This window comes from Mustelus asterias, chromosome 2 (assembly GCF_964213995.1).
Source record: "Mustelus asterias chromosome 2, sMusAst1.hap1.1, whole genome shotgun sequence".
NCBI lineage: Eukaryota > Metazoa > Chordata > Chondrichthyes > Carcharhiniformes > Triakidae > Mustelus > Mustelus asterias.
In genome coordinates this window covers 130,770,560-130,793,841 of record NC_135802.1, presented here as the reverse complement: position 1 = coordinate 130,793,841, position 23,282 = coordinate 130,770,560, and the positions used below count along the sequence as shown (strand labels likewise).

Here is a 23,282-nt window from a genome sequence, read left to right as displayed (position 1 = left end):
CATTCCTTTCATAAATATTTGCCCATTAATATTGGCGGTTACTTCTAGCCCAAGAAATGCGTGGAAAATTAAACAAAGAGGGGCAACTTTCTACCGTTGCAGTCCCAGTACAGAGAAGCAGAGTGCGCATGTTGGGAATAAGGGGTGCAGGGTCTGCTGTGCCTGGTCTGCAGTTTGCTCAATATTCTCTGTCAGTGAATGGGTTTAATAATGGACAAGGTGACCTCTGGGCCCAGAATTGCTGGGGCTCTTGGGGGTAGCCTTTCACTGTGTGTGCTCGTCTAAACCAGCTGATAGCGAGTCAGCAAGCTGTTTTACATCCCTCCTATATTTCTGTTTCTATTGATTCTGATGAAAATCGGGCTGGGGAGGGGAATGTCAAATAGACGGCTGTCTCACTGTCAGCCACTTCACACTTGCACACTCAATCAGGTTTACCCCCTGGTATGTGAAGCCCTGCAGGAGTGAAACAAAAAGGGTGAAAAATTGTCTCTTTAATTCCAGTCGCTTTGACCGAAGCAGTTCGATGGGCCACCAGCTGGGAGAAAACAAACATTTTGTTTTCATATCCAGTCTTCGCATTATACGACAAGTCAAAAACAGAAGCCCCAGTTATCTTTCATCTGCTGAAATTGTGAGAAGGAAATGACGAGGAATGGATAATTTTAGCACTATAAATAACTCAAGAGTCTCAGCTCGCAGGGCAGCTGCAGACTGTTGCAGCAGCTCAAGTGCAGACGTGTTTATGAAGACATAGATGCCACTTCGGGTAATGTAGCACGGACACCTTGTATTGGTCAGCTATCACATTATATGGCCCTTTGCTTTATATTCATGTTTAAAAACCTTTGATATATTAGTGAAGTCTTGATGATAAAATAGAGGGGGAAAGCAACTTTGACTTCTAAACTAGCTTGCATCAATTGTTATTGCTTCCATGTGAGACCTCTGTAGGACCTGTTTTTAACCCTTGGTGTAGTGATAGTGGTTTGGTAACATTAAAATTAACAGCATACTAACAGGGTAGTTGTGTTTACTCCATGTGATGCAAAGAAGATTGTTCTGAGGTTTAGCTTGTTTCTCTACTATTGCCATCATGTGAGCAATATAGATTTTTTTCTGTAACATGGGTTACAAGATTCGATACTCCGATTTGTAAAGAAGCATTGTACAAGAATACGCTGCACATTGTGTTCTTCTGAGCACTGTTTGATACACTTATCAGTATTTTACTAAGAATTAGTTCAGCAGTTTATTTATTTGTTGCAATGTGGCTGGCCAGAATATAGTGATCTAATTTCAATTTTATTAAAGATGTGGTGAGCCTTCACCTTATTATAAGCAAGCTTTGCAAAGAAGTCTGTCTGTGCATGTCTGTTAGTGTATGTGTTGGACTCTCGTGTGTACATACATACGTACATCTTTGTGCATTGACAGTGAAAGGAGTGTGTGGTAACCTGGTCACCCCACCCACCCATTCCTCCTACCACCGTCTGCCCACCTGTGACAGAGACTGCAGGCCGCGCATTGGACTCCTCAGTCAGCTGAGAACTCCTTCTTAGTGCGGAAGAAATTCACCCCTGACTCCGAGAGACTGCCTTAAAAAGGAGAAGGATTTGTGCATGGACAGATATGTGTGCATGTTTAAACCATAATTTGTTCCCAGGATACAAGTGCTCCTGATAAGACCACATTTATTCTATGCACCTTGTGGTCCTGGGAAGATAGTGATGGGCCTTCTCCCTGCTCCACTGAACCACTTGTGATGACGGTGGTCCCATGGTAGTGTCCAGTCGAAAATTCAAGGATTGTGACCGAGTGAATGTTTGCAGCTGTACATTGTGTGAACATATGTATGTGCGTGTGCATTTGTATGGACATGCAAATAGGACTATTCTGTGATTCTGGTCCTGATGGTGTCCCAGCAGACTGATGTGATCATTCCTAATTTCTTGGGTAGAGAGCGGATTCATTCGATTTCCAGCTGCAGCTCTGTTGAGCAATTGGTCAAATACTTGAAGAAATGGGAAGAATGCTGTCATTTCTCTGGGGTTCGGCCAATTAACCTGCAGTTATGGCAGCTGATTGTGAGAACTCAGGTAAAGGTCAGGGCCTTTTTTTTAGATTTTAAATCATCATGGCACCGAAGGAAATCTCAAGGAGGTGTCTTTGTCATCTTATGAAATATCTCATGGAGCCCCAATAATACACTGAGACATAGATGGATCCCATAGGGAATATTGGATGTCAATGGCTCTGGGGTACCCTGGAGGATGTAAAGCTGAACCTTTTAGAGCAGACTGCTCTCAGTTTGACGCCCATAGTGTGGTCACACAATTCTCAATCAAGGGTGCAATGTGGGCACCATAATTGAAATCAGTGTTCCTAGGCTAGGGAATGGAAAAACCAACTATGTTCTCTTCCTGACCCATTCCCCACAGTTACGTGGCTATGGGACGTCAGAACAGTGCAAAACTGGACTTGAAGACTCCAGTGGTTAAATTATTCACTGGCACTTACTGTCCTGAACTCCAACACGAAGAGTCGCTTGTACAGTGAGGTGCAAACATGGGCTGCTGTGATCAATAGGACTGTACCCTGAGATCAGTGCACATGAGGAGGGAGGAGGGAGAATTCTAGAGTAAAAAAAGAAACAGCATAACATTTTGGGAAGAATCTTATGAAATAAAACAGATTTGAATTATAAATGTTTTTAATGTGTGCGTTTGTCCAATAATGATGTACCAGCTGCACTGGGTGTGCCGCACATGTCACTCTCTCTACAGAGGAAGCTGTTATCTTATAGACTATCAGGCGTAAACTGAATTAGTAGCCAAGTGGTAGCTATTTTTCACGCTGTCCCATCTTCTTTCCACTGAAGTTCATAGAATGACAATTCAAGCTATTTTTGCAGATTAATTTCCTTGTCTCGGTCATGTTTAGTTGATTTGAAATTGAAAATAATGGCAAAAGTTTCCAAATTGATGGAAATTAATAATTGGGAAACATCGGCTGCTCACTCGTTATGAATATGCTGCTGGTTTTAACTAACTTCACTTTGCCATTGTCAGTTAATCATAAACATTGGAATAGTTAGGAGGTTGTACTAGTTAATAGCTGTGTCAGTTCGATAGGGACTAAAGCAATGGTCGTGGTCAGTTTTCTTCACCATTGTTGAGGAATAGCTGACATTTTCTCGGAAGAAGTGGTTCTGCAAATTGATGAAGGAGGGTGCAACTACATCTCTGCCTGGTGTTATCCCCTTGCTCAATAATGATGGAGCCCCAGCAAGTCACACTAAAGACAAGGCTGAAGTTTTCATTACCATCTTCAGCCAGAAGTGCTGCACTTTGAGATGGATGATCCATCTCAACTTTTTCTTGAGGAGCCAGTCTTCAGCCAATTTAATTCATTCTACACAATCTCAAGATTGCACAGAGTGTACTGGACACAGAAAAGGCAATGAAGCCCTGAAAATATCTTGGCTGTAATGCTGAAGAATTACTCCAAAACTAGTCGTGCCTATAGCACCAAGTTGTTCCAGTATAGCTTCTACAGATACATCTACCTTAAAGTGCCTCAATATGTGCTGACCACAAATAGATAGGGCAAATCGAATATGGCTAATTACTGCCACATCAGCTAGCTCTCAATCATCAACAAGGTGATGGAAGGTGTAGTCAGCAGTGCAATCAAGCAGCACTTACTCACTGAAGCACAGTTTTGGTTCTGGCAGCACCATTCTACTCCAGACATCATCACAGCCTTGGTACAAATGCGGACAAAAGACCCAAAAACCAGATGTGAGGTAAGAGTGATTACCCTTGACATCAAGGCAGCATTTGACAAAATGTGGCAGTGAGGAGCCTGAGCTGCAGGAGGGTTGTACAACTGGAGGAGGGTTGATGAACCGGAGAAGGGTTAGAGAAGTAGATGAGGGTTAGAGAAATGGAGGAAGTTTCAGAGATAGTGAAGAGGTTTGGAGAACAGGAGGAGGTTACAGTGATGGTGAGCAGGGTCGGAGAAGTGGAGGAGGTTACAGTGATGGTGAGGAGGATTGGAGAATGGGAGAAGGTTTGGAGAATGGGAGGAGGGTTGGAGAACTGGAAGAGGTTTGGAGAATGAGATCAGGTCACAGAGATGGTGAGGAGGTTTGGAGAACGGAAGGAGGTTACAGAGATGGTAAGGAGGCTGGCGAGGGGCTGAAGTGCCAGTAAGGTGTAGAGTCGGAAGCAGTAATGATTTTCATCCAGAATACAAAGCAGCACATGTCCACGTGTCGACAATTAACATGAAAGCCTCTTTTACTGTTGAGCAGGATTAGTGTGCCCTGAAGATCCCTTCCTTGCTGTGATATTGATTTTTTAATTAGTACAGTGTAAATAAGGTAGAGATCATTACTATTATGGGTAAGTCTTTGATCTTACTGTATAACCTCGCTGCATTCTAACCTTATTTGCCATGTGAGGAATAGATTTATCTGTGGTTGATAATTGAGTTCAGATGTCAGTGATTAGATCAGCTGACTCATATCAGGAGAGGATGAAAATTCATGAAAGGCTTTTCCTATCCGGTAACTAAAGTTTGTCTCATAGGACTTTAGACTTTCATTAACACCAACTGATGTAATGGATGTCAATTTGTCGACCTCACAATTACACCTCAACCTGTTCCCGTTATAAGTGTGCTGTCACTCCTTTCTCCTTAACAAGTACCATTTGGTATTCCACATACTGAGTTGTTTTTCTTGCTCACAACACCCTCAGCACATATACATCCATATAATTATCATCTAATAGATGAATAGATCCCCTTTCCCTCCAACACAGCCTTTGTTTCCTCTTGTTGTCTTATCAATACTGATTATATCTCTGCTTGAACCTGCAAAATAAATTGATCAATACACACTTCCTCCTCACTGTGTTGAAATAAGATTCATCACACCAGCATTACCAGCACTGAATCCCTCATTATCAACATCCTGGGGGTTATCATTGACAAGAAACTGAACTAGGCTGGCCATATTAATACTGTGGCTACAAGAGCAGGTCAAAGGCTGGAAATCCAGTGGTGATTCCCAAAAGCTTGTCCACCAAACACAAAGCACAAGTCAGGAATGTGATGGAATACTTGTCTGGATGAGTGCAGCTCCAACCACACTCGAGGAGCTCCACGCCATCCAGGACAAAGCAGACTGCTTGATTGACACCACGCCCTCCCCCCCCCCCCCGCCCCCACAAACATTCATTCTCTTTACCATTGACACACAGTGGCAACAGTGTGTACCATCTACAAGATGCACTGCAGGAACTCACCAAGCCTCCTCAAACAGCGTCTTCCAAACTTACGACCGTTACCATCTTGAAGGACAAGGGCAGAAGACACATGGGAACACCACCACATAGAGGTTCCCCTTCAAGCTATTCACCATCCTGACTTGGAAATATATTGCTGTTACTTCACTGTTGCTGGATCAAAATCCTGGAACTTCCACCCTAACAGCACTGTGGATGTACCTACACCACATGGACTGTAGCGGTTCAAGAAGGCAGCTCATCACCATGTTCTCAAGGGCAATTAGGGGTGGGCAATAAATGTTGGTTTAGCCACCGATGTCAACATCCTGTAAATGAATTTTAAAAACCCATCACATCTAATATCATTGGCTCCAAGTTAATAAATTCCTCGACTATAAATTTCTCATCCTCCATGGTCTCTCTTCTCCAGCCTTACAAGCCTCAAAGATATCTGCGCTTATCTAATTCTGGTTTCTTGAGCATCCTTGTCATTGGTGGCAATGCCTTCAACAGCCAAAGCCATGAGTCCTGTAACCTTGCCACCTCTCTCCTTTAAGATGGTCCTTAAAATCTACCTCATTGGCCAAGTATCGATCCTAATATCTCCTAATGTGACTTTGTGTCAGATTTTGTTTGATAACTGTCCTGTGAAGTGCTTTGGGACATTTTATTTTGTTAATGATGTTATATATACAAGTTGTCGTTGACAAAGTCAGAATCTTGGCATTTATTGCTAAAGGAATAGAATATAAAAATAGTAAAGTGTCGCTGCTACTGTATAAAGCACTAGTGGAACCGCACTTAAACCATTGTGTACAGTTTTGGTCCCCTTACTTGAGGAGGGATGTAGTTGCATTGAAGGCAGTTCAGAGGAGGTTCACTAGATTGATTCCAGAGATGAGGAGTTTGACTTACGAAGAGAGATTGGGCAGTTTATGGATGTGGAGAGGATGTTTTCTCTTGTAGGGTAATGTAGAACAAGAGGTCTTAGTTTTAGGATAAGGGGTAGCAGATTTAAAACAGAGGTGAGGAGAAATTACTTCTCTCAAAGGGTCGTGAGTCTGTGGAATTCACTACACCAGAGTGTGGTGGATGCTGGGACTTTGAGTAAATTTAAGGAAGAGGTGGACAGATGTTTAATCAGTAAGGGTTTGAAGGGCTATGGTGAATAGGGACGGAAGTGGAGTTGAGGCCAAGATGAGGTCAGCCATGTTCGTATTGAATGGTGGAGCAGGCTCGAGGGCTGGATTGCTTACACCTGCTTCTAATTGTTATGATTCTTATGAGAATGAGTGGGCACTCTGATTCTCAATCTGTAGCCGTCTTCCAATTGGTGCAGGGTGCCATTGACTACATACACATGTCAATCCAAACCCCTGGATCAATCAGTGATATTGGTCAACTGTAAAGGATTTCATTTCATCGGTGGTCAGCTGGTGGTCAGCTGGTGTGCGACCACACGGAAGGGTTGACGCTGGTCATGATAGATTCCCTGGAAGCTGCCATGATGCTTTCATATTGGTGACAGTTCAACATCTCCAACCTGTTTGTTTGTTTGCATTTTGAATCACCCCTAAGGAGTAGTTGCTTGGCAACAAAGAAGATTCCTTTTGAACTTGGCTGATGTCAACTCTGAGGAACCCAACTGATAAACATGGGGAGTCATATGACCATCAGTTGTGTCAACAAGCATCCGGACAGATCTGAAGGCAGCCTTCAATATTCACAGTGAGGATCTCTCGGTTAATTGTGATGTGCCACACTCTGAATAACAGAGTGAAGCAGTGAAGACTGGAGGCAGAGGAGGAAAATGTCACATGGCACTCTTCATTTGAGGAAGTTAATGGAGGGGATGAGGAGGAGGAAGAGCAAGGAGATGAAGATACATGGCAGAGTTTTCCCGTCCTGCCCACCATGGGAATTGTAGCGGGCGGGACATGGACCATACAAAGGTCCATTCACCTCAGGCGGGATTTTCCGACCTTGGGGCAAGCCCAGCCGAAATGAGAAACCAAATGAGAATTTAAACAAGAAAATTGTGTGGCTTTTATTTTCATTTTCTTTAATTACGTATTTATTATAGAAATATTGGAGATGGGGAATAATGGTTGTTTGAATGGGTGGATGTGGTTGGAAGCAGAAGGTCAAATGGTGAAACGTAGAGAAATGATTCCAACTAGGGTTAGCAACCCTGTATGGATCATGGAGTAAATTTTAGTCTTGAACTGTGCATAATACAACACCCCCCCCCCCCCCCTCTGCTGCCCCCACAGCCTATCTCTGCATCTCAAGGCATTGTTTAGTTGAAGGTGCAGAGCACCATATTATGGAATGTTTTGTGTAGCCTGAAACAAAATAATGTCACATGGCATGACACAATTTCCGAGTATATTTCTTTCTCATCACAAAACAATGCAAAAGGAGGTTTTTTGTTTCTCTTTTTGCTAACAGGACAATCACCAAAGCCATTTTTGGGTAGCTGACACATCCCTACATAGAGTGCCGGCCATGAATCAGTGGTGGAATTCTCGCCTCTCAGTCAGAAGGTAGATGATATATAACCCTACTCCAAGGACCTGAGCACATAACCTAGGCTGGGCATTTCAGTACTGTACTCAGGGAGTGCTGCACTGTTCCAGGTGCCATCTTTCAGATCCCATCTGCCTCTTGGGTGGGCATAAAAGATCCATGGCTATATTTGAAGAAGAACAGGGCTCGTCGTCAACCAATACCTAAAATAGGTAATCTGGCCTTTTTATTTAATTGCTGCCTGTGGAAGCTGTGCAAATTAGTGCCACATTTCCCACATTAACATAGCGACGATACTTCGAACGTACTTCATTGGCTGTCATCCTGATCGACTAATCCTAAATTTCTGAGAGATACAATATAGACATATTTAATTTGCTTTTCTGAAATTGAGAAAAAAATGTATTCTTGAAATAAAACCTGGCACAACTATTCCGTTCTCTGTGGGATGTTGTCTTACAGATCGGTATGAAGAATGAAATGGTTTTTAGCTCATACTGAGAAATACAGTGAAGAGTTAAATCATCTGTTCTGTGTTATCTATAGGAACAGAGACTGGTTACCAGGGACACTGCCAGGAATAACTCAGCCGTCTGTCTACAACTTCACTAAGATTAACACTAAACCTGTTTAATGTAACTAATCTGAAGAGAGACCTTATTTCTTTGTTCGTAGTACATCCCATTGAAGAACTGATCTATTAAAAGTTGATTTGAACTTAGAATGTTTAGACTGCCAGAGCAAAATAGTTATAGTACCAACTGGCTGCTAAAATATCTCGGTAAGGCACAACGGCAAATAAAGTTTGAACAAAATGTCACTCCGCTTTCCCCATCGATGGAGTGACAAATTATGTTACAAATTGTCACAGACTTTCCTGCTTTCTGTCTTTTAAGGAAGAATTAGAAGGACAGTATGCAAACAATTAACAAACTAAGCGACACTTTTCAAATACGTGTGTGGGTTTGTGCATGTACATGGCTACGGCTGATAACAAAAGATTTACAGTGCAATGGATCCTGGCAGTGCTGTTATAAACCTGTCATTCAAACATGGGGTCCTGATGAGGATCTGAAGCTTTAGCAAAAAAACACCATTTAGTTCAAAAAGGTAACAGATAAACTAAGAGAAACGGCCTGATCTTGCCTTACACTCTCAGCATAGGGGCGGGCCTCCCTGTTGAACATTTGCTCTGACGAAAATAGTTCACCCAAGATTGTTGGACATGGTGATCAGTTTGAAGCAGGGCAGGACAGAAAGAAGGAATTTTAACAGACTCCATCTGATGAGAATGGAGCAGATGCACAGTTAAAATGACATGGACGCCACCCCGGTGGGATTCCCCATGGCTGCGATTAAACATTCACTATTCTTAGGCAAGGCAAAAATTCCCTTTGGTGCAGCCAGGTGTTCTCCTCCAGGATTCGAAAAGCAAAACTGGGAGGCTGCTACTCAGGGCTTCCCCACTTCTCCTTCCGACTTAAATAGCCCTGATCATCCCCTCTCATGTCTGATCTTGATGCTGCAGAGTGGTCTCCAGCTTGTTGCCTGTCTGCCAACCACCAGGATATAAATGAGACATACAAACTTATTCATAGAATCATAGAATCCCTACAGTGCAGAAGGAGGCCATTCGGCCCATCAAGTCTGCACCGACCACAATCCCACCCAGGCCCTATCCCCACATATTTTACCCGCTAATCCCTCTAACCTACGCATCTCAGGACACTAAGGGGCAATTTTTAACCTGGCCAATCAACCTAACCCGCACATCTTTGGACTGTGGGAGGAAACCGGAGCACCCGGAGGAAACCCACGCAGACACGAGGAGAATGTGCAAACTCCACACAGACAGTGACCCGAGCCGGGAATCGAACCCGGGACCCTGGAGCTGTGAAGCAGCAGTGCTAATTATTGTTCAATGAGACTCATGAATGTGCCTCCCTCAGGCATTCTCAAATGGAAAGGACCTAGGAAACATACCCTCCCTAACCAATCTGCTTAGCCAAGAGTTCAAATCTACCCTAGACTATCTAAGTGTTGAGTAGAATGCTCGAGATCACAGATGGAGCATTTCCCAAGTCATTCTGAACCTTCCACAGACTTGCAGCTCATCCACAACTCTGCTCTCTGGAATCTAACTTGCACCAAGTCCTCTTCACCCTCTACCCTGTACTCGGTGACCTATCTTGGCCCCCAGTCTGGCACCTCAATTTTAAAATTTCCTACTCACTTTCAAATCCCACTACACTTCCAGTCCTACATGCCTTTGAGATCTCTGCTCTCCTCCAATTCTGGCCAGTTATGCATCCCTAATTCTCATCGCTCCACCACTGCGGGCTCTGGCTTCAGCTAACTGGGTTCTCACTCTGGAATTCCATGCTCAGAACCTCTCCACCTCTCTGTCCCCCCTTTCTCCCCTCTTAAGTTGCTCTTTAAAACTTACATCTTTGAACAAACAAAAACAGAAAAATGCTGAAAAATCTCAGCAGGTCTGACAACATCTGTAGAGAGAGAGCTGACGAAGGGTCATCTAGACTCGAAACGTTGGCTTTATTCTCTCTCCACAGACGCTGTCAGACTTGCTGAGATTTTCCAGCATTCTTCTGTTTTTGTTTCAGATTCCAGCATCCACAGTACTTTGCGTTTAGCTTTGAACAAACGTTTGGTCAGATGTCCTAATATCTCCCAATGTGGCTCAATGTCAAATTTTCTTACCCAAGCACCTTGTGAAATATTACAATGTAATAGGGATATACAGATACAAGTAGTTGTTGCCAATAGCTTAACAGCAAGTGAGTTATCAGCAGGCCGTCAGTGTTGTTGAACTGAACGCCAATGCCAGCAACAAGGAATAAGGTCCTTAAGTTTCTGACAGGAACTGTGAGCCAGGAAATAAATTGCTTGGTTTATGATAAGGATATTCTTCCGTTGGTGCCAAGAAAACTTCGTTGGTGCTCTGCTTAACTTGTTTGGCTTATAGCCTAACATCCCAGGTGAGGCAACCTTCTTATATTTTTCAAATGTTTAAATACACAGCGAGAATACATCAGGGACGTGTAGTTTATGGAAAGTAAACCACCAGGTGCACTTCAGCCTATAACCCCTGTGCAAAACATCTTGATAGAATTTTCCGTCAATGATCCTGACAGTTGTTTGCAAAGTAAACTAAATTCGTAGTGCGTTGGCATTTTTCACCAATTTCAGCTAGATGTACCCTCTCAGGTTTCAGTGAGAAACCGCAGAGACACCAGCCTGGTCAAAGTTGTGTGAAATTAGCATGGAAATGGAAAACATTTATTTAAACTCCCTTGTTTTCAGGCAAAAGCATTGAATGAAAGAGCACAGAATGAGTATTTATATGACTCTTGCCTTGCCAGATGTTTTTTGCGGCTGTTGCATGAGGGGGCGGGGGGCGGGGGTATAAATGGCAGAGCCTAAACAGCAGTTTGCACTGAAGTCATGCTATGTAACAAGACACAAAGGGACTCCTGTACCTTTAAGGAATACAGTACAAGATTACATAAGTTCACAGCTATTCATTTCAAACAATGGGGTTTAAGCCCTCAGTAAATGTTTCAAAATGATTGGTTTTGTTATCCCAAATTTGCATAAATCAAACCAAAAATAGAATGATTATATAGGCAACTATAAGCGTCACACATTCCACAAACCCCTCCAGTTTTGCTGATGAACTCTGGAAGAATCTTCGGTGTGCCATTGCAGCTTTAGTCAGCATCTTTGGTGAAATAATATCAGGCTGCTATAAATGATAGACAATCCGTTAACCTTGCATGGCAGTCTGCGGTAGTTTCTATCCGCGTATTTATTTTAACTCAGCAATAAGGAGGCCATGAATCTTCATTTTATAACCTCACCATACAAAATAATGACAGATTAATATCCAAGACAAGTGAATAATTCACAAGTGGACATTGAAATGCAGTTGCAATCTGGTCAATAATAGATGGTCAGTGGCAGTTTCCACGCTTGTGGCAAAGAAAGAGATAAAGTTTGCAAGTATTTTTGTTTACCTGATTGATGCTGAATATAGGTCTTGTACAACAACGTGTGCAGGATGGGCTATTTGTGATTTATGAAACTATTTAACCAGTTGGGACTGTCTAAATAAACAGCTGTGGAAAGCTGAAGCTTACTATACTGTGAGGCAGAAGCCAATTGCTTGCTTTGTGTAACAGATGACGCAGAATCTCAGGCTACACCCAGCTCCCTCTCTCCCTCCCTATCTATCTCCCTACATTATCCCTTGAGACGGAGCCACTTTTAGCATCAGTCATTTCACAGCGAGCAACTGGATGAAGAAGACAAAAAAAAAATCTTCACTGGCCTTTATGTTGGAGTGGGAGAGCAAGGCTCTCCCTGTGCCTACCCGTGGGGTAGCAGTGTCTCTGTCTGGATGAGAACAGGTTTCACTGGAAGGAAGCTCAGCTGAATGCTATGCCAGCCAAAGAAATGTCCACACTGTGAAGATATCTATTCAGCTACACTCACCATTCTGTTAATGGGAACCCAGAATTTCTGCTCTATGAGAATACTGAAGGTAAGCATGTCTCTGATCTGCAGCTAATTGATACAATCTGTGCTAATACCTTACATTAACTTCACAGTGAAGCTGAGAGTTAACTGTGGTGATTCTGTACTAGAGTTGATCACAAGTTGCAGTAAACAATGGAAACAGCAAAATAAAATGGAATAGCGAGCACCCCCCCCCCCCCCCCCCACCTCCACCACCCACCACCACCTCCGCCACCTCACTAAAACTTGTTTTCTATAGAACGTTTAGAGAGCCTCCAGGCTTTTAGTCATCCTTTTATTTCAGACCCTTTGTTATGTCCTTTCAGCACTGGACAGTTTGCACTGACAGGATCCACATTGTACGAGCTTTTAAAATACACCACCCTACAGTTTAGTTCGCATAACCAACAAGATGTTTTTGTTGCTTTCTTACTGAAACATTTGGGGAACTGCATTTCAGCGCTGTGCATTTACTTGTAATTTTGTAGAATGCAAATTGAAATCATCTACTGTATCCAGTGATAGCTTTATTGAATAAATTGAAACACTTCTGATGGTGTCAGCACCAAGACTCGCTATGTCAGTTGGAATGTTGGACTGTGGCAGGGTGATAGTCACGGTGACTTTGACAAAAGTCAAGAGTTGACCCTCCTGCTTTATTCTGAGATGTGACATTGATTCATAAAAGCCAATAATTCTTGCTGTTTCACAGCATGAGAATGTGCAAAGACGTAGGAGGGTGAGGAGTGGGGGAGGAGGATAGGAATGTTCTGGATTCTGTACCCTTGTAATGTCAATCCAAAGAGGCAGTTAACCCTGCAATTTAATTTGCAAAGATTATTTTTAATGGGGATACTGTTCTGATATACCAGCTCCTTCCGTTTTGAGGATCGGTACTATTTCAATACTGCACTTGAGGAACTAGCCTGGATGACGTGTTGAAGACTTGTATACATCGTCTTCTGACTCAGTCTTGGGAACTCCATCCTATTGAACCCCAAGGCTGATATATATCAGACATCATTACATCTCCGACCTCCATTTAGCTCCAGGTAGTCAGTTGGATACAGATAAAAGATAATTGGGAAAAAATCTAGATGAGAAATCAGGAGAACTTGTTTTACTCAGCATGTTATGATCTGGGATACACTTTCTGAAAATGTGGTGTGTGGATTTAGAGTCAATAGTAATTTTCAAAAGGGAATTGGACATCTATCTGAACAGGAGACATGTGTAGGGCTATGGGAAAGGGCAAAGAGCAGATTGGCATAATTAGGTGGCTCTTTTATTCATTTGGTTGATTAAATATCACATTCATGATGGGCTGAGTGGCCTCTTTCTGTGCTGTTTGAATGTATGGGTGCCTGAACACAGGTGCCCTGAAGAAGTTGCTATTCTATTTTGTGCCCAGCCACACACAGGCTGAAAGATTTGAAAGGGGGCAGGAAGAAAAGCAACAGGGAATCTAATAAAGCAGGTCAGTTTTTTGTGCACAATAATAAGAAGGCATCAATCCAGAAGCCATTAACATTGCTGTAAGGGCAGCATGGTGGCACAGTGGTTAGCACTGCTACTTCACAGCTCCAGGGACCCAGGTTCGATTTCAGCCTTGGGGAATTAGCAGGGTAAATACATGGGATTACAGAGATAGAGCCTGGGTCTGGGTCTGTCAGAGGGTTGGTGCAGACTCGATGGGCCAAACGGCCTCCTCCTGCACTGTAGGGATTCTATGATTGTTCGACCTAAAGCGTCCAAATTTGCATCCTAATTTTCGGGCAAGTTTCGGCCAATAGGAATACATTAGGGTGCACTGGGCTCAGGCCAATAACTGAACTGCCTACACAGTGAGGTTCAGTTCAGGTTAGACAGAGCAAACTCCCTGGGGAGCAATATCTCAGGTGTGTTCTGCACCTGAACAACACCACGGTTTTCACCGGAGCCTGCAGTGTCAAACATTCGCAACACCCCATTCTAGAGTTTTTTTTGATTACCCTTTACAATCATAGAATCCCTACAGTGCAGAATAGGTCATTCAGCCCATCAAGTCTGCATCGACTCTCTGACAGAGCATTTTACCCATGCACTCTCCCCTGCCCTATTCCTGTGACCCCACACATTTATCCTGCTAAGCTATCTTTGGACAATAAGGGGCAATTCACCATGGTCAATCCATGGACTGAGGGAGAAAACCGGAGCACTCGGAAGAAACCCACGCAGACACAGGGAGAACGTGCAGATTCTGCACAGACAGTGACCCAAACCGGGAATCGAACCTAGGTCCCTGGCGCTGTGAGGCAGCAGTGCTAACCACTGTGCCACCGTGTACAAATAGCATCTGCTTAAAGGTTTGTGTTCTGTTCATTACCATTCTCAAGACAGCAAAGGATAAGCAAGATCTCCACCACTACTGCACAAGTCAGACAGCTCAGGATTAGTGGACTGACTAGGCAGTGTTTAAAGAGGGGATAATGACAGGTCATCAATCTGAAATGTGAACTCTTTTTCCCTCTCCATAGAGACAGCTGCCAGACCTGCTGAGTATTTCCAGCATTCTATCTTTTTAAATCAAAACTAGGATGGATATTAGCATTACAGCATATCTGGTCAGACTGACACGTAGGACAAAGCAGGGCTGGACCCTGTAATAATAACAACAACCTGCATTTATGTGGCACCTTTAGTGTATTAAATAGTCCTAGGTCACTCACAGGATGAATTATCAAACAAAATTTGACACCAGGTCACAAAAGGAGATATTAAGACACAAAAGGATTTAAGGAATGTCTTAAAGGATGAGCGAGAGAGAGAGCTAAAGTGTAATAATTATGCTATCTGGTCATGTCTTTGACCATAGAAAAGTGAAGTTAAAACTGGCTCTAGTAACTATTTAGCCTGCATGGACATTAGAAACATGATGGATTTCCTCACTCCTTCTCACACTCCATCACCACTATGTCAACAGAAGTTTGTTCAGTTTCACTCATGCGATTCAGGTTTCCATTGAATTTCTACTTAAGTTACAGTGGCAAAGTGGGGAAGCTTGAGAAATCTCAGACCCCCATGACAATGTAGGATTCTGTACCAGTAAAGACAAAGTTCTGGTAAACCATTTTATTTGATGTGAAGAGCAATGTGTTGTTTCTTTTGGGCTGATTGCCTGCCCACAAATAGTTTGACAAAACTTCCAGTTACTTGTTCTCATAGGGAAATTAAATAGGAAGGTGTGTTTCCTTTTGTGTACAGGTTGCCCTTTTGGGTTACATGTCAGAAGCTGACTAGATTTTGTGTCTGAACCTCTGCAGGACAAGGTTGTGAAAAAAGGAGATAGGTTTGTGAATGAAAGAATGAAGTGTTGGATTAACATCGGAACAACAGAGCAGCACTACACAACTTCTTAGCAGTTTCAGCCAGCAGTTTTCTCTGTTATCTACAACATGCTTGCTTTTTGAAAGGTTGCTTTTGTAGGAATCGATATTTGTTGTCAGTCAGTCATTAAGTGAAGACTGTTCTGTGTCTCAGAATAGATCCTCTGATACTCATTGGGATACGTGATTAATGGAATTGATTCCCCACAGATGAGCACCAGTTCTTTCTAGTCTAATAAAGATAGTGGGCGGGATTCTCCGATCTTGTCCATTCCCACCTTTGTTGTCAGTATTTGGTACACAGCCAGAACTCCATTCACTGCAATGGCATTGGAGAATCCCAGCTGTGGACGAAGTCAGAGGTTGTCGGAGAGTAACTTATTTCCTCTGGTGGGCAAGTCCACATTAAGAAGGCAGAACCTTAAAATGAGAGCGTGGCTCTTTGGGGATGCTGTCAGGATACATTTCTTTGCACTAGAGGAAATCTGGAACTCTCAACGAAAAAATCTATTGAGTTTAGGCTGGTCGAAGATTCCACAACTGAGATTTTTAGGTTTGTGTGAGGTAAGGGTATTAAGCATTATGGAACCTGGCTGGGTAGCAAGAATTAAGATACAGATCAGCCATGATCTAACTGATTGGAGAACAAGCTCGAGGTGCTAGATGGCCCCCTGTTATTCCTGCTTTTAATGGTCAGCTTTTCACCATTTTTAGACCGAAGGAGCAGACTGGTGTGGAGCCATTTTCTTTCTCCCACAGCTTTCAATGTTTCACTCTGGTCCCCTGTAGGGAGCACACCATCCTGGCTTGGAAATATATCACTGTCACTGGGTCAAAATTCTGGAATTCCCTCCCAAGATGTGTAGGTTAGGGGGATAAGCGCGATAAATGTGTGGGTTTATGAGGATTGGGCAGGAGATGGGCCTGGGTGAGATGTTCTGTCGGAGAGTCGGTGCAGACTCAGTGGGCCGAATAACCTCGTTCTGCCCTGTAGGGATTCTTTTAACTATTAATTAAGTGTATCTATGGATTGCGGCAGTCCAAGAAGGTGCTCACCACCACCTTCTCAAGGATAATTAGGGATGGGCAATAAATTCATGCCTAACCAGTGACACTCTAAAGAAATAAATTTTCAAAAAACACATTTCAATCCCTTCTGACATGAATGTAAACAAGAGACAGAAGGAGGTACAGCTGTCATCCGTGGTTCAGTTGGTAACACTCATCTAACTCGGAAGACTGTATATTCAAATTGTGCTCCATTAACTTGAGCATATGATCCAAGATGACTCACTAATGCAGTACTGCGACAGTGCTACATTGTCAGAGGTGTTGTATTTCAGTTGAGATGTTTATTTATTTTTCAGTGGATGTATTGGATCTCGTTGGCATTATTTTAAAGGGGAGCAGGAGAATTCTCCCTGGAGTCTTGCCCAATATTTATCCTTCAAATAAGATCATTGAAACAGATTCTCTGGTCATTTTCCTCCTTGCAATCTGTGTGCAATTTGGCTGCTGCATTTTGTACATTACAGGAGTGGCAACATTTCAAAATGACTGCATTTTGTGTGAGTGTTTTGGGATGCTCTGAAGTTGTGAATTGAGCTTAATAAATGCAAGCCACTTTCTTTCTTCTCCTGCCCAAGCCTGTGACCAGTCAAGCAGTTTCAGCCCCAATATCTAAACATCATTCTTAAATCTTGTTTCAAATGGGGATTTCCCTCCCCCAAAGCCCTTACCTTCTGTCATTATTTTTGGTCATACTTCCATGTAGGAGTTTACCGCAGCAAAATTGATTGGAAGGTCAGCATTTTCCATTGAATTGACTGTCTTAGTGTAATGGCAGTCTCAGACCATTAGCTGCTGTGTATGCAGTGTCTGTCCCGTTAAGACAGTACAGCAGAAGTGGGTTACCTGACTTGAGGGACTGAAGGGAACTGAGAGTGAGCGATCACCCCAGAGGTGATTCAAGTCCCTGTCAATAAGTATGACTTCAGCACAGACTGTCAATCTCCAGGTCTCACAAGAACTTTAATTGTATGGTATTTTCTTGTCATTGGGCTGATTCCCTTCCTCAGATGAATGGTTTAGTGCACCTTTTGCTGAAAAAAGATGCACAACAGTCTGACCTTCTCTTTGTATCACTTTCAGCTCTTTCATCATTTGAGGCCTCAAGGTGACACAAGAAATGATTACATGCTGTCATGAAGCAATTAATGAGGTCAAATCAATCCCATTGAATTCTATTAAGGTTCCTATTAAACTAAGGCACCTCATATTGAAGTATGAATGCTCAAGAGAGGTTAATTCAGTTCCTCTTATAGATCGGTTAATGCGGAGTGTTCCACTTCACTTTTTATGCAAGCACATGCAATTTTAATTATTCATTTCAGGTAAATTAGTACTAGTTATGATTAGAAAAAAAAGTGTTAAGATTGGTGCCAGTTTTATTCTGTGACCTATGCTGAACGAGTTGTTTTTGATTGGGGACAACAGTTTGGGATGTGTGGGGTCTGACCCAGCTTTGGTAATTTCTTCTGGGTTTCCCTCACTCCAGCACTGTAGCTCTGGTGAAAGTTCAATAGAAACCGGTTTACACGGCAATGATTCAGTTGGTAAACTTTTGCGTCTGAGTTCAAAGATTGTGGATTCAAGACCCACTCCACAGACATTTGGGCGGCACGGTGGCACAGTGGTTAGCGCTGCTGCCTCACAGCTCTAGGGACCTGGGTTCAATTCCAGCCTTGGCTCCCTCCTCTGTGTGGAGTTTGCTCATTCTCCCCTTGTCTGCATGGGTTTCCTCCGAGTGCTCCGGTTTCCTCTCGCACTCCAAAGATGTGCGGGTTAGGTTGATTGGTCAAGCTAAATCTTCCCTTAGTGTCAGGGGATTAGAATGGTGCATACATTGGATTACAGGGACAGGGCCTGGGTGTTATTGTTGTCGCTGCAGACTCGATGGGTCAAATGGCCTCCTTCTGCACTGTAGGGATTCTATGTCGTAATCCAGGCTGGCAACTCAGTGCAAGACTGAGGGAGCACTGCACAACATGAACCGTAGGTCACACGCCTGACTGTTTTGTGCTGACATCTGAAAGTGAGTGTGTATGGGTTTGCCTGGGTGAGGGGGCAGAGATGGGACACATGGTCCTATCGACTGCCAACATTCGGCAACCTAGGTTCTAACACGGGGACTGATCTTCCGGGTCTGCAGCTGTCAGCCTCAACTGCAGTCTGGGAATATCAGGATATCTCCTGAACCCATCCCACGTCTGCTCCGCCCATTAAAAGGAAGGGAGAGTAAACGTGGCCAGATTTTGCTGATGCGGATAGCCTACTGAGTGAGGCTTCCCGCTGGCAGATCAACCCATGGAGAATGGCAATTTCAACAAGGTGGAAGTAGATATCCACCCTAGCCCTACAACCTTCTGAGATCTGGATGATATTGGAATAGTGTAGTTTAGATGGGCTTTAGATTGGTTTCACTGGTCGGCGCAACATCGAGGGCCGAAGGGCCTGTACTGCGCTGTAATGTTCTATGTTCTATCTCTCCAACTCTGGCCTCTTGAGCATCCTAATTTTAATCACTCCACCATTGGTGGCCAGGCCTTCAGCAATCTAGGCCCTAATCTCTGTAATTCCCTAATTTAACCTCTCCACCCTTCGACCTCTATCTCCTCCTTCAAGCTATTTCTTTGACCGAGCTATTGGTTAATTTTCCTAATAACTGCTTATGTAGCTTTGTGTCAGATTTTGGGCTGCTGGGATGTTTTACTCTGTCCAAGGCGCTATATAAATGGATGTTGTTGCTGGCTACATCGGGAGAGGACAGGGCATAGAGACTGAGTGAAATTGTTGTATCACACTGTCCCAACATTATCTCTTCTGTAGCATTGGTCTGGCATTCTCTGCAGCTTGCTTGACCTTGTCACAAGATATACGATTGAAAACGATAACTGCCTTGAATGTTGTGATCCTGATCTTGTGACTGGTATTGACTCTTGTGAATTATTTATGGTATGATTCAAAGAGACCCTTCTTAAATAATTGATAAAACAAAATAAATTGTAAAGTCGGCCCATGCCAGAAATGGGAGGAAAGCAGTGGTGTCAACCTGAGCGGATAGGGGAGATGGAGATACGAGAGGTGGAAGGAAATAAGCTCATATTTGGAGGAAGACTTGCTCCTGTATTGCAAAATGGAGAAGTGTTTGGGCTAGAAATTTGTCTTGGTGAGACAAAATGGGCGGTGTTGGTTAGCTGCTGCTATACACAGTGCCTGATTGCAGTTAATGGGATTATATATCAGGCACTGCATAGTACAGGCAGCCAAAGCAGTGATGCCCATTCTGCATCAGCACCTCTGTAGCCCCTTGTGTTGCACGTCTTAGGTCGTTAGTTACGGTAGAATGGTAAGTCTCCATTTCATAGAAATCATAGAAACCCTACAGCACAGAAAGAGGCCATTCGGCCCATCGAGAATGGCTGGAGAATTCTGGCCCAAATCTGCTACTCTTGGCTCACGGTAGATTTTTTAAAATTCAAGTCTTACCTGGAATTGGCAGTCAAGGAAAGTGCTAAAGCACCTCGAGCACCTTCATGCCCCCTCCCCCACTCATCAGGAACAAATTTTGTCAAGGGTAGGGGGGGGCCTTCAACAGGCATTAGGCCCCTCATTAACATATTTAAGACATCTACTGCCTCTTTTAGGCATCTGCTAAGGATGTCGAGAAAATCATTCTCATGACTTAGCAGTATGGGACTAATGACCAATGACTATTGGACAGTCTGTCTAAACTAGCCTGCTTTGCATCCGTAAGCCTGAAAAGGTGCAAAACCTACTAATACTCTTTAGTGTCAGCATCAAGGGAAAGTCTGAAGGCACTCACATCCCATTGCATTGTTTTATGTAGGCGCATGCACGACATTAGGATATAGTGCAGATTTAAGTAATGTTGGCACAAAGCATACTTTGTGAGATTGTGAGATGGATGTTAGCGAATGCATTGTGCAACTGACAACAAGAAGAATTGCCCAGTTCCACAAACAAACTTAAGTGAGATTACTGTACTGGGCTAGCCTTGACCTCTTCCTGACCTCAAAATACAGTTCAGGAAATGCCAAGTGTTAAAATATTATTGTGATGCTTTACCATTCAATTATAATTCTTGAGGTAAGCAGTTCTCTGGTGATGCCAGGGTCTTGAACAGATCCAGCTTTCCATTGCTGAATTTCAAACTATCTTTAATACTGTTACAAGGGAAAAATACACAAATTACAAATTTAAGGCTTAGCATTCATATGTTTGAGCTGCATTTTTTTCTGCGAATCTCTGAATTACTTTTCTCCACAGAGTAGCTAAAACAATGGGTGGCACCATGGTTAGCACTGCTGCCTTGCAGCGCCAGAGACCCGGGTTCAATCCCGGCTTGGGTCACTGTCTGTGCGGAATCTGCACATTCTCCCCGTATCTGCGTGAGTTTTCCCCGGGTGCTCCAGTTTCCTTCCATAGCCCAAAGACGTGCTGCTTAGGTGCATTGGCCGTGCTAAATTCTCCCTCAGTGTGCCCGAACAGGCGCCGGAGTGTGGCGACTAGAGGATTTTCACAGTGATTTCATTGCAGTGTTAATGTAAGCCTAGGTGTGACACTAATAAGTAATAAAAAACAAGCTGTATTAATGAAGAATGAAGTAAACACTTGTTATGTACAACACTGAAGGTTGTAAGGAACCTGTTTTACAAATGCCTGCTGCTGATGATTCTACATATTGGCAGATCACTTGCACACTGCTTGTGGTTAACAGTCCATTCCATTTTTATGGATGAAAGTTGTGTATCTGTTCACATTCACCCAGTATGCATGGCTGCTGGACGAGATTCCCCATTGATAGCACAGGTTTATAAAATTGTCTTGAAGTTTGGACAAGGGTGATCCCATAACACCGCACTCTCTGCATGTACTGTTACTTTGCTTTTGTGACTTTGGGCCAATTATAATGTGTGTTTTGCATATACGCAGTTCCCCTTTGTTGTCTGATTTCATGCAAGTGCAGTGCTTCTGAATCCGACACACTGCTTTATTGCTTCCACACCTGTCACCTGCGCTGCATTGTTGCTGAATCGAACACATTTGTACTGCTGCACTGTTTGGAACCTTGCATATGTGTAATGTTGTCTGCCTTCTGGCACAGCAGTGCTGCATCGTTGCTGAATCAGGCACATGTATAAGACTTCAGATGCCTGGATTAATGACCCAGAAATCCCACCACAGAAACTAGGGAATTTAAATGCAATTAATAAAATAAATCTAGAATAAGAAGCTATTATGAGTAATGGTGACCATAAAATAACAGATTGTCACAGCTGCTTTATAATGTCCCTTAGGGAATGAAATCTGCGTTTCGTCCCCACTCGGGCCTATCTATGATTTCAGACCCACAGCAAAGTGGTTGACCCTGAACTGTCCTCTAGTCTGACCTTGCAAGCCATTCAGTGGGAATCAAGGTGGAGAATCACCACCACCTTTTCAAAGGCAATTAGGGATGGGCAATAAATGATGGTTTTGCCAGTGGTGCCCCCATCCCGTGAATGAATTAAAACAAATGTACCATGCTGCATTGTTACAGAATCTGGCACATATGGGAACTGAGCCATATTACAAAACCATTAGAAGCGATCCCATATAAGTGGAGGTCCAAAGAAAGGGTGCCAGTTTTTAACGTGAAAGTTAAAAGGTCTGGGGTGAAATTGTGTGATGTTTCCTTCACACAATACTTTACAAGAACATTACATCGAGTTATCAAGACATTTGTGTATGTCATCAATGTGTAATGTCAGCAGCGATTGACAACAATATTTCTTGAAGCTGGGCGTGTGCACAGTAATCTGCAACATACCACGCGAGGAGGAAGAAGTCGCATATCGTGTGGCAAGCTTAGAGGAATGGGGAAGTGCAACGAGTCAGCTTTGCTCAGTTAGGAGAAATTAAAGTGAACCTTGGTCATCAGTCAAGCAACCCAACTTGCTCCAATTCCAAACTCAAGGTCAGGCTTGGGTACAAGGGTGAAAAGTAAATACTGTTGAAAGAAATATTGGTCTCTCTGCAGGTCAGTCTTTAAGTTCATGTATTTGCCTTCATCAAAAGAGTTTCTGTGTACTCAATGTGAGGTTTATTGAACATGAGATGTGAAATCTATAAAAAGAGCTATGTATCAAGTACAGTATCTCCAAGCGCGAAACAAGGCTTCAATTGAAAGAGATAACAGGCGGTATTGTGCTACGTTCTTGCTTTAAAGGACCAACTTTCCACACTCAAGTAAATAGGGCAATAAACACAGGCATTATTCTTAGCATCGTAAGTCGCAATTGTAAAGCTTGCGGTTATATAATGTCTTTGCAGTTTAAAGCATTGTAAATCTATTCTCAGAGATGCAATCAAAATATGGACATGGAGAGGTGGCCAAAAGCTTGGTCAAGGAGGTGGGATTTCTGGGAAATTCTGGATAGAGGCGAGGAAGGTGGAGAAGCTTGAGGAGTTTAGGGAAGATATTCCAGAGCCT

At 43.2% G+C, this 23,282-nt stretch overlaps 1 protein-coding gene across 5 annotated transcripts in view; it reads left to right on the top strand.

Annotated features, from left to right (window-relative positions):
* The first annotated feature begins 707 nt into the window (after positions 1–707).
* Positions 708–23,282, top strand: part of ripor2 (RHO family interacting cell polarization regulator 2) — an 88,509-nt gene continuing 65,934 nt past the window's right edge. For 3 of the 5 annotated variants that reach the window (XM_078241534.1, XM_078241508.1, XM_078241498.1), the window contains exon 1: positions 708–769. The gene's annotated coding sequence lies outside the window, so the exon portion shown is untranslated. Of the gene's footprint in view, positions 797–10,613; positions 10,823–23,282 lie in introns of those variants that run through there. The other 2 variants (XM_078241514.1, XM_078241524.1) reach the window with 2 other exon arrangements.